General features: G+C 37.3%; 1 long non-coding RNA gene across 1 annotated transcript; it reads right to left on the bottom strand.

Moving 5' to 3' along the window:
• Positions 1-1,742: 1,742 nt before the first annotated feature.
• Positions 1,743-8,529, bottom strand: LOC139801992 (uncharacterized). The gene is made up of 2 exons (XR_011728447.1): positions 8,383-8,529; positions 1,743-7,228 (listed from the first exon to the last, which is right to left on the bottom strand). It is a non-coding gene; the product is annotated as an uncharacterized lncRNA (long non-coding RNA).
• Between the last annotated feature and the right edge of the window lie 10,348 nt (positions 8,530-18,877).

Raw genomic sequence — 18,877 nt, 5'->3', positions numbered from 1 at the left:
AAATCTTCTGTGCTATCAGGAAGTAAGTCTGCTTTAGTATCAAACTCTAAGTAAATGAACAGAAAATAACTAACCACAGGTTTTCTGTGAAGGAGAAAGCAGGGGTGTGGAGAGGGAGCATAGGAAACAGGCAAAAGGAGCAGTTATCAGCATGTGATTGATTAATTGGTTGATTGGGTACTTTGTTCTGGAGACTATATTCTCAGGGGACCAAATCTGATGTAACTGTAACTTCTCTGGGTTCAGTTGAATTCTCCCAGGGCTTGAGATTCTCTCAAAAAGCAAATCTGGCACAGGATCAATAGCATCATCCAATGATTGAAGTAACTATCTTTAAAGAGGGACAGTGACCTCCAGAGTGTAAGATGTTTCTGCTGTCTGTAGGTTTTCCAGAGGCACTGACAAAAGGCAGATGGAAGGGAAAATTTCAATGTGTGGCAAGGTCTGGTTGAGATTTTCTGGGTTCAGATTGTGTTCTCTTTTTACTTTTTTACCTTTCCAGGATATTAGTGGAAAACAGATTAAAACATCCCCAGAAAATGTGTGGTTAGTTATAATTTCTCTTTACTAAGTTCAGCTGGATCCCTAATTCTGTTTTAATATGCATTCATGCTTTTTTTCCTTGTCACTTTGGATCAAATTCATTATGCCATTGTACCAGTGAGTAAGAAACAGTAATGTTCCTAGTCACTTGCTAATAATGGCTCTACTGATGTTTCCTGGGGCTTCCAAATCTTCAATGAAGTGACATATTCCTTGATTTATTTTTAAATATTGTAAATCATGCTCACTCAAGAGGCAATATTTTACATCTCTTTAACTGTAATGACTTATTCCTAGTAGCTTAGAATTGTGCTTTATATAAAAGCTCTTCTTTTTAGAGTTTTTTTTTTACAGAACTCATTTGAAATTGGTGGGTGATTTCCTTTGCATTTGATCAAAATAATACTGAGCTGTGAAAAATACCAAAATTCCTCTCAGTTGCAACCAGGTGCCTGGAAACTGTTTCCAAACATAGTTTCAGAGTTTAGATGTATTTTGTAAGATTTTTCCAGAAAGTCATTGTAGTCTAGCTCACAAATGAGCAGTTTTTCAGAAGTCTTCTGTTCCCTCCGAAGTTGGACATTGCCCAAATGCACCCAAGCATAGGGTGCAGCAGGTTAAGGTCTGCTTTCAGTAATACCAACTGCCAGTAAACTCAAGAGGTCTATTAAAAATAGAAATAGTTAAGACAAGTGGTGCAGCCACACAGAATTTTCCTGGCAGGAAAGAAAAGAGGTGCACTGGAGCTGCAACATAAATTTCAAGCCCATAAGGATTCCCTCTACTGTGGTGATCTCACAGTAAGTTCTTAAGTCATCAAGAGGGACTGCTTTTTAATAAAGCTTTTTCTACAAAGTAACATTTTCCTCATTCAGTGGGAACATCAGAAACCCAATATGACCTTCTCCTCTTTTTTTTATTTTCAAAATTCAGTCATTTCAGTGACACATTCAAAAAGCCAGTTTATGGGAATGAGCTTCTGTATGTCCACCTACTTACCAATTTCCAATTTGTTCACTTCAGCAATGTTTAAGATTAGTTCTTTTGGGACATTGGAGTTATGGAGAAATTAGGTAAGACTGATTTTTTGTTTTTTAAATTCAGCTTATTGGGAATGAAGACTGCAATTATTTGATGACCTGACTGTGGAGCATTCACAGAAGAAATGAGATGAAGGAAAGCAATACAGACAGATTGAGTAGAAAGACACAATATAAATTTGTATTTTGAAGTTTCCATAGCAACAGCAAAAGCAAGTCATTCATATGGATTCAGTTCAAAAGACACAAAACATAATGATATCACAGATCTGAGAAACCAAAAAAGAGTGACCTTCTTCCTCCAAAATGTCATTCAAACACTGGCACATTAAAAAAAAATACAAAGTAAACATGCAAACAGACAGAAGAACAGAAGTCACTGGTTCTTGCATTGCTGTGGCCTCCTCTCCCTGTTCCTTCCACCAAGACAAAGAATGGGAAGAGAAGCCTGGAAAGGAACTGAATCATCCTTGCTGGGAGCTGCACCTCCTCTTAGGAACTGGTGATGAAGAGGGCTGTAATGATCTCCACGAGGCTCCTTCCTGTGGAAGACCTAACCACCTCTCCTATCAAATCAGAGGCTGTGAGTGGCACACAGAAATGGGGTGAGGGTACAACTGTTCACTTTTTATGTCCTCATTACTCTCTGTGTTGCAAAGGTTCAGCTCTTTCCAGTGGTAGACCTGCTGAGGCTCTCACTCAGGGCAATGTCTCATAGACCTTCTTGAACAGTCAGTTTGGTCTCACTGGGGGAGAGAATCTCAAGCTGAAGATATAGACAGCCCAGTAAATGGGCTGAAACCAGTTACTCAGCAGATGGAGAAACCTCCTTCCCCTCCTGCTTCCTTTAGTCTGAAAAGTCACCTTGCACATTACAAGACCTTTCTCTGCCTAACTGACAACTTGGCAGCCCTGACAAGAAAAATTTGACTTTGTATGGGAGATGGAACTGTGGCAAGCATATAGTTACAAAATAAATCATGCTTTCCTTGTATTGAGTGCATGCTCTATTTATAGCACATTCCAGATTATGCAAGGATTCCCAGAACACTGCAGTCTAGTTGAAAATTATATCTACATAGTATGGAGTATATCAAGCAGGATTTTAAAAATCTCATTGTTAGCAGAATGAATATCTTGCAGTTATATCTACAGAAAAGCTGAAGTAAAATAGGAAACATACTGTATAGTAATGAAAAGTAGTTACAGTTCATTTTAATTTGTTTGCCAACTCATTTTGATAAATTGTACCTTTTAAAAAAACAAAACAGTAATTGCAGAAAAGAGCCGAAGCAAATAGTTCACTTGAGAGAAAAGTGAGATTTTCCTGATGTTTGCGAGAACATGTATTTAGAAAATATGTTTTAGAATGTGAGTGATTTATGACAAGATCTGGATTCTAATATTTTAATGTCAATTTCCTCTCAAGGTTGAGATAAGATACAGTATCTTGCAATCCATTCAGCCATGGGGTAGGAACTTGCAGTGAAAATGATGCAAAACTTTCAGGTTTGTGATGCAATCATTACAAATTTCTTTAATTTTCATATTGGAAATAAGAAATAATAAAGCAGGGTTTCTGTGACATTTCAGAATTTCTAAATCCTGAATTAAAACAACATAACAGGAGAGCTATGCAGTTATATAAAAACAAAATACATATATCACTGCACATACCTGTTTTCAGTGCAAATACCTTGTAATCACCTGTATTTATTTCTTTTCCTCCAATTCTTATGTCATGGAACTTTAAAGTACTCATGCTTTGAAAGAGGCCAGTTGGCAAAGCTTATTCTGAATTTTCAAGCGACTTCACTCATTCCTGAAGTGTGAAGCAAGAATTTCTGAGAGTCAAAATCAATTTGTAAATTGTCTGAGATTTGTCAAAAACTAAGATCAGTAATTCTGCTACAAAGTTTATTATCACTGAGTCAACACACTTTTTCAATGAACTGTCAAATACAGACACAGCTTTGGGTCAAGACTATTCAAAATATAAACAATGACCATTGGCATGCCAGTGCATTCTCTCAAACTTCCCAGTTTTGACTACTTTTTAAAAATGGATGTATTGATTGGATGTCCCAGTCTATTTTAAACAGCAGATTCACTCTAAACTCTGTTTATGGTTTGGTGGCTATCTAATCAATACAAGGACAAATTGTACACTTGCAATATCTTTTTTAGTTTATTGCACAATTGGCAAGCCCTGTTGTGAACTCTGCAGTCTAACAATAACATACACATATAGAGGAAGGCTGCAAAGTTATCTTCCAGACTAGGTTAATTTAGTAATATATATGGGTTCAACTGTAAAATTTTATCAAGTGTCTTTAATGTGTTACAAAGCAGAGTTTATACAGCTCAAATTAAACAGCTTGCCCTCAAAACCACCTTTTGTGCTTGGTTTAGAAGCTGTGGGTTAACAAAGTTTCTTAAACTAATACTGCTCTTGCTATTTTTAACACAGCATTTAGGCCACTATGCTTATGTGCCAGATTTTACAGTATTTCAGATCATTAAAAATATAATATAAATGGGAAGAGTAAAGAGAAAAAAGGGAGGATATTTCTAGAACCCAACAGATTGCAGAAAGACATTTTTGTTTAGTGGTATCTCCTATACTTTTAACGTCACTCAAATTTTAATCTCTCAAGTGCTAATTTTCCATCAACAAACTATGGAAAGAAGTAATGTGAGCTCCTCAATTATCTATCCAATTATTCATTAATGGGCTGAGTCGCAGCAATATAAACCTTCATGCATAACTTTAGAGTCAGAAAGGAGCCAGATTAGACAGTTTTAATTACCCAAGAGTCATCATTTGAACTCTCTCTTCTCATACTCTTTCATTTTTAAATCAAACCTCTAGTCTCATACGTTGGTTTTTGCACATCATCCACTAGATACTGGAATAATTTACACAGGGTGTGAAGTAGTCTGTTTTTAGCTATCTGTTACAAAGTTAGCAATGTTACTATTCTTATTGGGTGCAGTGTTTAAGATGTATTCCCACACTAGGAGAGTGGTTAGTAAGGTCACAAGGATGCCCAGTCCTTATCAAACACATTCCCTGGAAACTTGGCAGGGGTTTCACTTTACAAGAATTCAGGGGCAAATTAATGGTATTGGGTTTAGACTCCTTTAAATTTTTCAGTGTTTGTGAAGAAAGATATTTGTATTACCAACCTGTAACAGAAAAATTGCTGTCAGCATATCAAAAGTCTAATTTTGATCTGAGTAAATGGATATTTTATTAATTTAATTTGTTAAATCCAGTAGAGTTGCTTCACATTTGCACTAGAAGCAGGCTTTATTCACACTTCTAAGATTTATTTAATCTATTTAATAATTTCATGAGGAAGAAACTGAGTTTTTTTACCCAATTTTAAAGATTATAACGTCAAGGCTGGAGGCAAACACAGAGTAATATATGCCAGGACTGGGTGAAAATATTTTCAGTGTTTAAAAAGATTTTACTGTAACTCAGAGAAACAGAAGCAATAGAAATGTGGCTCTAAATGGAGAGAGAACTCTGCAGAAAAGAATTGCTTAGAGAGCTCGTACTCTAATAATCCATGGGACAGAAGGATGTCACGCACACGTTTCATTTCTTATAATTTTTCTGACATTTTCCTTAGTCTCTGTTCTGTAGAAAGTGTATGTGGTAGGAATATTGCCACTGAGGTGGAAATTCAACACAAAGAACCATTGGAGATCTTTGCAAAACTCCCAGGCTGCCTGCCTAATAGCAGGATGCTCTTCAAACTCTGCTGCCAAGCCAGAACAAATTGTGTATCCTGAAAAGGTGCATTAAATAAGACATCACAGTGCTTCCAGTGCAAAAAACATGGGATCTGTTGTACTCATGAGGATCATAAAAGAATGGTGAGCAGGGAAAGCCTTATTTTAGGGAAGTCTTTCTAAAAGAACTTAGGAGGGAAAAAAAGGAAGAGCAGAATAGTTATCACAATCTGAAAAATCTGAATGTGGCCTCAAAACATGAGGGAACTCAGATCGCTCCGAGAATCCAACAATGTGTATAGAACTAAGCTATGAAACTTAGAAAACATATTCAGCTGTGTTCTGAAAGCAGAATACATACACCTAATATGCAATACAAAATATTTGCTGTGACATCATCAGCTGTTTTTTGCCTGTTTGCTATGCATGGAGGCCCACCCAATGTTCTCAGCCCCAGAGAGAAATGGGAATTTGAAGCTGGATAATTAATTAGTTTTGATTAACAGGATCCTACCTTGTACTACACCCAGGCAGATTAGAGGCCAGGGGTCACCAAGAGTCCCTTTCTGCCCTGGCAGATTCCATCAGGCACCCAGCACTTTACAGCAGGCAGCAGCACTCAGGAAGATGATTTGGCTGAGCTGCCAGCCTGCGCTCTGCTCTCTTGGGGTTAGATCTTCCTCCCCAGCACTCTGGGGTGGCATCTTGCAGTTTGCAGCATGTTCTAGCCAGAAGACTTTGTATTTGGATACACAACTTCACTCCAGAAGTCCAACAAAATAAATTGACTCAGCCTATCTGCCAAAATAAAGTCTTCTACCAGAGGAAACCCTTTGTCAGAAGTTGGCAGTCCTGCAGAGGACAGCCACACTTAGCAAACTTGCTTTCACATCCTGCTCCATCAGAGATTTCTTCAGTGACCTTGAACAAGTAATTGGGTTATCCATGCCTCAGGTTTGCTGCATGAAAATGTTTGCAAGGGTTTTTGAGGGTACGATTGCAAAGCACTCAGATACAATGGCACTGAGGACCAGAAATGTGGACAGATACAAACTTTTTTTCTGGAAACGCAGCTTTCTACTTAAACTATCAAAACCCCCAGCTGCACCAGAGTTCAAGTATGGGGGTCAAAAAAGGCTGTGATAGCAAAGAGCCTTCAAACTCTGCTCTGGGGTAACCAACATGTCTTCTGACACTTAAACAACCCCTGCTGACTGATAAACAATGCAGCGTTGCCCTTCTGGCCTGCAGAGAGAATCATCACATGCAGGGCCTTGGAGTTGTTCTGGGAAATGCAGATCTTAGAAGACTTCACCAAGAATGATATAGCTCTATGTTACATAATTATCATTTCTCCTCTAAGATACAAAGCTCTCAGACAGTAACATTCCCTGGCTTTCCTCACGTGAGAGTCACAGTGCTCTTTGGGCAGCATTGCTCCTGGAGCTCACGGTTCAGTAACGTTCTATCTGCCTTGATTGTAAGTGGCAGTGTCAACTCTCATGCCAAAAATAAACCCTCCTGACGAATGACATGGATACTCCACAGGCTTAGAGGCATCTTTTTATAGAAACCCTTTGATTTCAGATACCAAATGTCTGCTATTTTTGGCACAGAGGCTTGGAGTAAGTTTCATGATCTTTAGCCTTCGTGACCAGTTTTGCACACAGCTTAGGTGCTGGGAGAGTGTTTGTGGCTTTTCTTAAAGATAGGGAAATATGTTTAATCTACTGGATATTTCTACTCACTAGAGAAGCAGCTGACCTATAAAGCAAAGACACCTATCACGTGAAGGTTTCCAAATTGTTGCTGGGGTATTAAGGAGCCTTCACTTCAAGAAGTTCTAAGATGTCTTGTTTGTTGCTCATGTTCTCTTTCTGATCAATGACATAACAGCCAATCTATGTCATAAAGGTACAAGAAGAAAAAAAAAGTCAGTGTTATGGATGCTTTACTGATATTTGAAATAATTTTAGAGATAATTTCATAAGAAGCTTGTGATTAGTACCTTACTTCTTCTGTAAATAAGTGTGGTCCTAAATACCAGTGCATTAAAGGCTGCTTAAGGCTGAATGTAGGATGATTCCAACTTTTCCTATTTTGACAGGGTATGCCCTGTCAAAATACTTTTTAAACCTATTGAATGCAATTCACTCCCCAATTACTTTGAAAGGATTGAAAATCTGACCAGATTAGATTCAAAGCCTGGACAGCAATTGCTGCAGCTGAATACAGAGCTTCATGCACCTATTCATTCTAGCAGTTCACTGATGTTAATATCCACTGGTCATTAAGTAAAAATTCTGTCCCCATAAGGCATACTAATGAATTTATTCATGGATATTAATCTAACTAGTAAATTGTTCCTCTCCCTCGGTACATAATCTCTCCTTTTAGCATCTGACCATTTCAAAGGCTGGAAGAGAAAAGGCTTCTGTAAACAATAAAATGGAAAGAACAAAAGAAAACAAAAGGACTGAAAAGTTACTATGGATAAGGTAAGTGAAGAAAGTGAGCTTTCATTCTAAAAGCTGATATATAACATATATGGTTGTATCTGTGTATGTATATCCCTGTGGTTTAGCAGATTTCTTTGCCTTTTTCAGGTATTCACAGTCAAGTCTGAATACAGGGCCTATGGAAGATTTTGTATCTTGTATTGTATCTGCCAGAACCAGTTCATTTGAGAAAACAACAGAAAATAGGCTCAACTAATATTAATAGGGTCATAACTTAGACTGTCAACAAGAAGACAGGTAACAGAAATATATTTAGTAAAACAATGAGCTATTTTGATTAGGGGAAAGTTCCTTCCCTTACCTTAGATATTCAGCAGTGATTTTTAATTCTAGCACTTGCCAGTAAAAAACACTAAAATACTACTAAGTATCAGAACTTCAGAGGTTCAGACATCATCAGAGTAGCTGCATTGTCATATAGCAGAGTTCTCTCATTTTTCTAAAATCTGAAAGTTTAATTTTAACTTATGAAAGAAACCTCTTTTGCTAAAAGAGGACATGATGCTAGAACAGACATTTTTTGCTGAGTGACTTACAGGCTTGTTTACAGTATGACCATGAAGCCAGTGTAAAGAAATACTATTTACTATCTATTTTTTCCACTGACTCCTGTGCACAAACACTTTAAAAAGAATATCAGTCCATATGCACAAAAATGCTCCAAGATGAGGGCATGCCTTCCCCTTTAAGCAGCTGTGACCAGAACCAAAGTGAAGCAGCCATATCAACACAGCCACTGTAGAAAAGGTCCCACACCAAGGGGTTTTTTTTACCTAAGGAAGAGCATTGCACACCATAACTATTTGCTGTCAAAACTGGTTACTCTTCAGTGCCATGCTGTAGAGCAATATATATATTGATGAGTGAATGGCATTGCATTCCACTGGGCACCATGTTTCATTGAAGAACTCTCCTATGAAGACACATAGAGCTACTGCAAAACAGACAGGAGACTAAATTCATATCATTAATGTGCAGTAATTCCCTTTGTAAACAAACACTGGTTCAGACTACTACTCATCTTACTATTGACTTATCAGCTTATGCACTCACTTCAAAGGATGATAGTTACAACCTGCTGTGGAGAACTTCCTGACACATTATAAATACCCAAGCTAAGCCTCCTGAATACATTACACTTAAGTGGATCCAGTGACTCCAATGGAATGAGAATTTCTGCACACCAATCCCTAAACAGCAGGTCAAACCCTTGACTCTTGTATTTTTCTACTGACTTGACTGTATTTTTAATTGGAAAAACACATTTATATACCTTAAATATACAAGGCTTATGATTACGTTACTCAGTTTGAGTCAGACAAGTAACAAGAATACTGGGAGTAATGCATACTACCTACAGTCAACAGCAGATTGCCAGGAAGAGGGGAGTAATTTTAAATTACCTTAATTTCAGCCTGAGGTAGGAAAAACACAATATTGGATTGTTGGTTTTATGCGTATGTGTTTTCAGTTTATTTCCAACATTTTTTAAAACCTTGCTGTCAGATGAGAGCATCTTTGAGTGGATCCCATGCAAATTGTCAAGCACATAATCTTTAGGAGGGCTTTCTCATGCCCAGTTTGATTTAGTAGGTGAAAATGAGGACCCTGCTGACAGCAGGCCAGATGACTGATAAAAAGTACATATCTAGTATCAAGTCAAATGCTCCCCAATCCCAACATAGACCCTTTATAGAAAGACAGACGTGTGTAACTAACATTTGTCAAGCAAAAGGCAGGTAAGTAGTGAGTAGGTGGTTTACTGAGAACCATGTGTGTACATGTGCACCAGCTGTCAGCCAGAGCTGGGCAGTTTCTCTAGGCTGAGTCACCTGTATTCACCTTTTCTTCGCTTACAGAGGAAGAACCTTCCCTTTCCAGAAAGGACATAAATAGACTTTTCAAAAATGTGAATGCAGTGTAGATTAGCAAATTCAGCAAGGGTTGAAATCATGGTGAACTTATCCAATTTAATGTAGAAACACATTTTTGGTACACATTCTCATTAATACTCCCTTGCTGGACATCAAGAGAAGTCCTACAGGTGAAGCACTATCCACTCCGAACAAAGTGTTCAAAACCAAAACCCAGAACTTTTTTACCTTTTCTTGAAGACAAGCTCCTCTCAATACAGTACCTCTGCTCCTCTTACCTCCAGATTTTGACAGAAGACTTACAGTCTCTTTTCTGGAAGAGCTGTGATAATTTTACTATAAAGCAGACAATACACAGCCTCATATTTCCAACAAGTTATTTTGCTCACATGATCCAAGCTATGAGGTACCAGCAAACCAACCCGTTTTGTTTCCTAAAGCAAAAATCTAGAAAGATGCCTTTGTTCCCAGACAACGAGACTGCTTTCACCAACATCTTTTCTTCCTTTGATTAACAGACTATAGAGATTCTGCCCACAACTGACATGGTTCCTTCCTCTATTTGGTTCAGCTCTTCTGTTCCCTACATATACCTGAGGGTAAAAGTACAAGTACAAATTTATCTTTCTCCTGTTGTCTGAAGTGGATAGAACTTTATCTGGTATTTTCCATGCGAAGAGTCGCTCCCACTTCCAGAATACAAATACTTTGACACAGCTACATAAAAGAAAAATTCCAAGTGACACAGATACATAGCCATTAGCAGTAGATACTTTTGAAGAGGCAAAAACCACATCATCATTGGTCTTTTCAGAAAGATGCACAAGTAAACTCAAAATAGCAGCTACGGACAATATTCTCCAGTTCACCAGTAAAACTGGAGTAATTTTGGACACCACACAAAAGCCCTTATTAGCAAGTATGTAAAATACTTAAATCCATGTCCTCAGTGGAGACTACATCTCTGTTTCCCTGGCAAACCCAAAGTACCAAGTATACTTGCTCAGGCAGAGCAAGCAGTACAGTGTAGTTATTTGGGAACTGTGTATTAATACAAATTTATATGCACACAGTTTTAACTGGAAATGTGCCTTTTGAACTGCAAGCAAGTTACGCTGTATTTGCTCCAGGATTTCCCTGTCTTTTTTTCTAACAACTGTTGGCTTGAAACTCATTTTGAGTTAAATATAAGGAGAACAAAAAAAACCCTACCCTAGATTTAAGGTTTAAAATCCTTTGTACATTAGGTTAAAGGCAGTACTATTACATCTTATAATTTTGCCATTTCCAATGCCTTGTAAAAGAATCTTCTCTCATTCATCCTGTTGTGCTCCCTTTAAGGAGGTGAAATGTTAGATTAAAAAAAAATCCACACAAAAAAAGCAATTAATAAGTGTTATCTGATACTGACATAGCAAAGCTATGCATACTGCCAAAGTACAAAATAAAATCAGGGATCTTCACATTGTTTAACACAGCTAGACACAAACAAAAAAGCAGTTCTTTTACCCTAAAGCGTGGCAGAAAACACTAATGTTGCTCACATCCTGTCTCGGCAGTCTGTGTCTCTGAAACAGACATAATCAGTATGGGAGAACTAATAGTTACTGCTTGCCAAAGCCAAACAAAGTATTTTGGGCCAAACCATGGGAATAAAAAATGCTAAATATCAAGTTTGCTTTTACTATTACTTATTTTGGTTCATAGTAAGAAAAATACTCCAAAATAAGTCCATTTCTTTAATCTTGTGATGCTAAAGAACATTTGCAGTCTGGTGCCATTAGTCAGGTCAACTATCCCAGCAGCATGCTAGACCCATGGCATTCCAAGGCAACTCAGTAAAATATGGACTAATGCTTTAAAAAAACAAACCAAGTCCAAAAAACAAACCAAGCACCCCACTGTACACCATACATTGCCAGCACAAGTCAGCCTGTAGGTAATGACTGTTCATAAAGGGATTTGAAATGAACCAACTTAAAATAAGGAATGATTCAAACTTCTACTGTGCAGGAAGCAGAATGTTTCACATCCAGTTGTGGAACAGAATCAAGTTTCTTCACAAGGTAAGATGAAACAAATGTGGTCTAAAATGCAAATGGCCCTTAATCTCAATCTGAATCAGTCTGATCAAGCTATTGACAGGGAAACTTTAAAAGCTGATAGCCCATTTCATCTAAGCTGGTCCTGAACAAGCCATTTAACTTTAAATAGCACTGATGGAAGTTATTAATTGCGTTTTTATAGAAAATTAAGGTTTTTTCACCCCTTCCCCTAGGTAAAAATAATTGAAGCATTTATTTCCCTGTAATATTTTGTTGATTAATTAAAAACATTCCAGTTTTTATCCTGTGAAAATCAGAATATGCAAGACTGTGAAACGTGTGACTATGAAACACTTCAATTAAGCTAAGCCAAAAGAAAATTACTGCATTTTTCATTTTTAATGAAAACTGGAGATCTATATGCTACTGGCTATTCATAGCTAAAGGCTATGGATGCTTTGAAACTTTTTTTAAAAAGGAAACCTTTTCATAAATTAAAAATGACCAATTGAAATAATTTCCACATAGAGGTTGCTCTAATGCTGTAACTTGGCAGGTCATAGGTTTTACAGACAAGCTATAAATTCTCCAAAGAGACATCAATAATAGAAATAATTGCACAGTCTTTTTAAAGCAGTATGAGCAATTATAATGCAATATAAAAATCTATTTCCACTATAACCAGCAATGAATCAGATACCCATTAATGAATAAAGGTGGTGAATCACCATCCTTAAAAGATTTAAGACTATGAAATGTAACAGCTTCTCAAAATTGGCTCCCTAGCTTGTCTATGTTAACAATTGCATGTCCAGAGATTGTTAAGAAATAACTGGAGTTTTGCTTCAGCATCACTGAGACTGATCATGTATTTAAATTGCTGATGAGAGAGACCAATATTCCATTAAATCCTGTAAGTCATGCAGGCTGTGAATACTGAGACGGATGCTATTTCATGATTCTCTGAAAATATCTGCACTGTGTAAGAAAAGACAGCTTGTCAAGTCACAAACACAAAATCCAGCTTTAATTTCAGATACTTTGTGGTTCTTTTTGCGAATCTTATTTTTTGTAAATAAGATCATCCTGGTAATCTGAAAGACATGTTGGTGGGAGGAGGGAGTGAGAGGGAGGCTGGAGATGAACCAGGGTTGGAAAATTAACCAGCTCTCTTGCCATTATTACTGGTTCTTTTCCAAATTCAGTATTGTAAACACAGAAAAGTCTTCTTAATTTTTTGGATACAAATATGAGATGATGATTTATTTCAAAAGTAGAATTATAATCAATACAATTTTTTTAAAGTTAGAAGTATCTCTTCAGGTGGTCCTCTCAAAAGATAAAATATTAGTATAACTAGGTCAGTTTTGCAGTTCTAGACATGAACAAGAAGATACCTGATGTCAAAGACATTTCATCCTTCCATTCTCAGGAAGAGGGAGCAGGACTCCCATAAGGCTCTGCCATGTGCCTGGCTCCAGACTCAGAGCTGTGAACTAGCAGCAGGGGACAGCACACTACCAGGATTCCCAGATTTTATCTGCTACTGATAATCTCATCTCATCTCAGCAAATTTCTTCAACTGTTTCCCTTTCTACCCTCTTTTCATTTCTAGGTATTTACAGTATATGTTCTTTCTTGTACATTACATACAGGGGACAGCTGAACAACCATGACAAGTGTCTCCAAGCTGCACACTTCCTAATGTTCACAAATGGTTCTTAACAGCCAGATTTCCCTGACTTTTTTATTGGCAAAGCTCTACAGTCTGCTGCCACCCAGAATTCCCATCCCATACCCGTATGTATTTTATCTCATCCGTTTCCACAGCTTCCTTTAAATCAGTGTGCTTTAAACAAATTACAGAACAATGTCATCAGTTTCTTCTCTAAACTTAGTTCTATCAAACAACAGAGGGAGTCACCTAGTTTCAGTAAGCAGTAAAACAAAAACAAACAAACAAAAAAAGTCCTAGAAGGACAAGATAATGAAAATCTCCAATAGCAAATTTACATATCCTAGAAAAATGGTCTCCAGCTCCTTCACAATTCCTTACTGTGTCCAAAGATTATAGGGCCTTCCCCCTGCAGGGTATGCTCTGTTTTTAAGTAAGAAAAGAAGTAAAGACATTAGTTAGGATATTATTTCATGAGGATATTACTTTGTTACTATAAAAGTAGTTTGGAATCCAGCTGGGTTTGGAGTTTGCCAGGAAGGGAAGAATTAGGGCAAAGCCTTCATGCAGGCACTGGCACCAGTTTCAACTTCTCAATTACACCACGTACCAGACACTTATTCAGAGCAGATTATGCACAGATATTCACAGTGTTCCCAGACAATATTATTCTGGACTGAAGCAGTAAACATTCTGCCATAAGACTAGATAGTTTAGAGGATTCATGCATTTTCCATTAAGAATCCTACTTGAGATACTGAAATAAAAAATCACATATCCGTAAATTTACTTCACCACTTCAGCACTGAGTACTGATAGGAAGATATATCTGCCTCCTACACAGGAGGAAGATAGGCAGAGGTAAGAAGACAGCTCAAAATAGCAGAGGTCATTTGTTTATTCCACTTTATACACTTCATATTCTTTTTCATTCATATTAACAACTCATTTTTTCTCCTTTCTGTCCTTCCAATATATGCTGCATTGAATTTCTTTTCCGGATGGTTTCCATCCCCCTTAACAGCAATGCAAAAATAGTCCATTTGTAATTTAAAGGTTTAGAACCAATTAACTAAGTCTTTGCTTTCATTTCATCAGCTCAAAGCTTCTGTATGTCAGATCACATTGTTCCAGCTGAGATCTTAATGAGCTAGAATTTCTCATTTTGGTAGCCCTAAATTCCATTTATAGACTCCTTTGCAACAGTGAATTCATCTGTTCAGCAAACAAGGTCTGACTGTGCTCAAAAATAAGTTATAATGAGCCCTGTCAGCAAATACTAGATAAAGCTAGTGCTGAAAGAGGGAAATAAATACTTCAAGCTCATTTATGATTTATGAGTTCAGAGCTGAAATGCAAGTGGCACACAATAATGAACAATGGAAATACCTCTTGTTTGGAGAGTGAAGATGAATAGAACTTCAGGCTTGAATAGGTTATTAATAGGTTATTGAGCTAAACTATTTCTGCTTTAAAAAAAAAAAAAAAAAAAAAGAGCAAAGTTCAAAAATCGGTCAGCAGCCAAAATATTCCTGCATGGCCATAAGAATACAGACCTCTCACCATCAGTCATGGGTGTGGTACATCTAAAACTGCATCTCTTTTGCAGTTAGAGTGTACACATCCAGCAATTTCATACCCTTACTCTTCCCAAGTTTTTCAAGGAGAGGTCAAGGGGCTCTGGACTGAGTTCCAGGATGTTATGGTCATGAAATCTTAGTGACCAAGTGAAGTTCAACTATGTATATTCTGACAGAGAGCTGAAAACCCCAGAATTTTTTAGGAGTTGACATTTGCTTGCTTTCTACTCAACCAGTTTCATTCACTGCTACATCTCAGAAAGTAATGATCCTATTGATCTCACCACAGGAGATCTGACTTCAGAAGCAATGCCTGCACCATTGGCATGTTTTGTTTTCATTCCACATCATCTTGAAAAATCAGAGCCAAATTTTGACACGGTTCTAAAGAATGTTTCAGAAACATGCAGTCATGCCTCTTACCTATCCTCTTCACAGAGCATAAAAATCACATTTTCACATTTAAAAAATACATTTAAAGTAGCAAAATCCTTGTATTCATGACTGCCTATGATACTGCAGTTCTTCCTTTTCATCTGTAGAGAAAAGATTTACACTTTACAATTTACACTTCTTACAAAACATATTTGCAGAATACAGCTCTAGGAAAACCATTTGATGACAGCTAAATTATTTGCTAGGTTTTAATGAAGAGGTACCAGCAATTAAGCTGAGATTGTGCCATCAATAACATTGATGTTTATTATCAGTTTCCACTCAAGTAAGAAAAAAGAATTATCACTTAACTGCATTTAATTCAGTGGTATCTCCCCAAATTCCTACATAGGTGCCTATGTGAAAAAGAGTATTGTGAGCATTCCTTTTTCCCATCAAACCACATTGCCAATTAGTTAATTCTAACCTCCACTTAAGGAAAAAAAAAAAAGGGGGGGGGGACGACAAAAAGCTTCCATCACTAAAGAAAACCAGACACTAATTTCTCAACCCTTCATCTTACTCAAGAATCCCATCTGACAAGAAGGCTGAACCAAGATACCTCTGGGAACACCTAGACAGAAGATCTCCATCTCCTCACAACAGCACTCTTCACCAGTATTTCAATGTAATTCCCAGACTAGAAGTTTTCCAGACACAACCTAAGTCATGGCACAGCCATGGGGCAGCTGTGGCCACCTGAAGCTCCTGAGCTGCACAACAGCAGGAGCTCAGACACCCAGGCAATGGTTGAGCAAATATTTTCTCAGCTTAGAAAGCACCTTTTCTTCTTGTGCAACTGAAGAGTCTTTAGGAAACTCTGACGGGTGCCTTGTCTTGATTTTCATGTTCTTGTACATAACGCTGCCAGGACAAAGAAACTGTTTTCCACAGAGCTTAAAAGCTTAGCTCAGGCCATTAAACTTGATCTTGGGAAACAATTAATCAAACTGCTGCTCAGATCGCTCAGTTCATGAACTAGAAGTAGTAATAAATCAGACTGAATGTTTACGATGTGTATAAGTGACTGGTGGGGCTTTTTTTGCCATTTGCCAACAGCACTTGTAAGTAACATTACCAACACCGGGAAAAGAGACTCAAGTCATAGCACAGCTCTCCTTTAGCAAAACTCAGATGACACCTTCTGGCCAACCTCGGTTCTGCAAGGAGGAAACCAAAAGATTTATTTAGTAATGCACTGAATTCAAAATCCTTCTTGTTAGCAAAACACCACAGAATTATGGAAGATGAAGTAGTGATATAAAAGCCACCCCAAAGCAACAGTGACAATTTCAGAGAGCACAAATTAAAGCACACTGAATCAAAATAGAAAAGAGTATGTCAAAGGCTCCACCTGAAACAAATTCCATGGATAATTCAATTTAAATACAATTTGTATTTAAAAAAAATAAAACCCAACCTCTAACTAATGTTATTCTTTTCCATTGTAGGGTTAACAAGCATTGCATGTTAAAATGAGAAAAACTAACATTAAATTAGATGCAATACCTTTGTTACTGTCAAATGCATCCCCCAAAGCAGACATGATGTTATAACAACCATATACTATATGTTGAAACAACCTACCTACAATAAGGTATCCAGGAGTAACACTTAGATAACATAGTAGCACAATGACTCTTTCCAACTCATATTTCACCACTGAGTGGTGGAAAGAACAAACCAGCTTATTTTTACTTTCTATGATAACTGGCTTACTACATTAATTTTGCTCTACATGGCAATTTTTCTAGATTGTCTTCATTAGGAAATATATAACTTCCTATCTGTTGCAATACAATTTATCCCCTTTGTTCCTCTAGCTACACTGTTAAGTAATTTCTTTTTTAACAGGTAGTCTAGAAATGCATTATGTCTACATTCCAAGCAATGAAGCATGTAATGAATAATAAAAAAGTATTTTTAAGAACAAATGGAAACAAAAGGGCTCAGAAATGCTGCTGTAGAGTCTCCCCTGCTGACTCAGTTGGCTTGCAGGTAGCCCCCTGAGGTTAACACCAGGCCGGACCTCTGCTGTTTGCTTTTTTCTGGCACATGAAATCTGTCCCAGCCCCAAGGATAGGGCAAACGTGAAAGGGGACCCAAGCAACAAGAACTTCAGCAACCACTGCAACATCTTGCACATACCTGATGTCTTCCCCTATTGCCAACAGCTGTCAGATTTCTTGAGCCCATCCTGTTTTGTTGATATCTATGGGAAAAGACCTGCTCATTTTATCTGGAAAATGGGACTACTTGCCTCCAGGTGGAATTGCTGAATGTATTCCAATATATACTAGATTAAAAAAAAGGTAACAATAAATTGGTTTTCCAGAAGTTAAAGCATGCATTCAGTGATTGCAATTGTAGCATTGAATTACAGGTCAATCCTGACTACTCAAAAGCACGAACGTTTTTTAAACAGTTTTAGTTTCCTTCTGATCAGTCTTCAAAACAGATTGATTAAATGCCTGAGAACTTTTATTTGGAGGGAAAATAATACAAAATGCTCCAAATTCACAACTGCTACAGGTTTATTCTTCAAGATTTCATCTACTGAAGATCTTCAGAAAAATGCACTTACCTTTTCTTCTGATATACTGCAGAAGGATAACACAAAATAAAAGTGAAATTCTGGGGGGGGGGGAAAGCAACATTTTTATCTGCTCTGCTGCACCTCCAGGAGTTCTTAGTAGCAACAGCAGTAAGCATTCCTATATTCCCAGTATGCACATTCTTGCAGGCAACAGTTACTACTATGCATAAACAAGGAAGAGTCTCTAGGGAACACCACATGTGAAATTTAAGAAAATACAGCTATTTGCAAGCTTAGACTGGCACACTAGAAAGAACAATATAAAGGAAAACCATTGCAAAATACACAAAATTATACATTCAGAAATTAAAACGTATATTCATTAGAAAAAATAACCCATATGGAAAAGCTGATGTCCAAAGGCAAGAATAAAATAAAGATTAAACGTATTTTGGTGAAATATCAACACTGCTGTTCCTCTCCTAAGTTAAATCTGAAGAGAAAGGGCCTTTCTCTGTTACTTTAAATTTAGATGACTTTTTAAACTTCTGGATCTGTCAAACAATTTAAATTCCAGATGAAAGATTTGATGCACATTTTATATGTCAATTAAAAGGGTATATTCCTTAAGCAAGTTAGAGACTTAAGTCTAGTATTGTTAATTCCTAAACATGGAATCATGAAGTCCCTCATGTGTTTGAGCTGTAAGCTGTCACACAAGTCCACACAGAGTGGAATGCTGTGCATTCAAACATCAAAATAATTGTGGAAGATGATACGATTTTGTTTCCCAGCTACAAAACAAACCTAGGGAAAAAATCCCAGGGCTCTTTCAACAGCCCTGACTTGAACATTTCATTAAAGTATCCGACACTGTTACATCAAA

The sequence above is a fragment of the Heliangelus exortis genome, chromosome 13 (genome assembly GCF_036169615.1).
Source record: "Heliangelus exortis chromosome 13, bHelExo1.hap1, whole genome shotgun sequence".
In the NCBI taxonomy this organism is placed as follows: domain Eukaryota; kingdom Metazoa; phylum Chordata; class Aves; order Apodiformes; family Trochilidae; genus Heliangelus; species Heliangelus exortis.
This window is presented reverse-complemented; position numbering and strand designations above follow the sequence as displayed.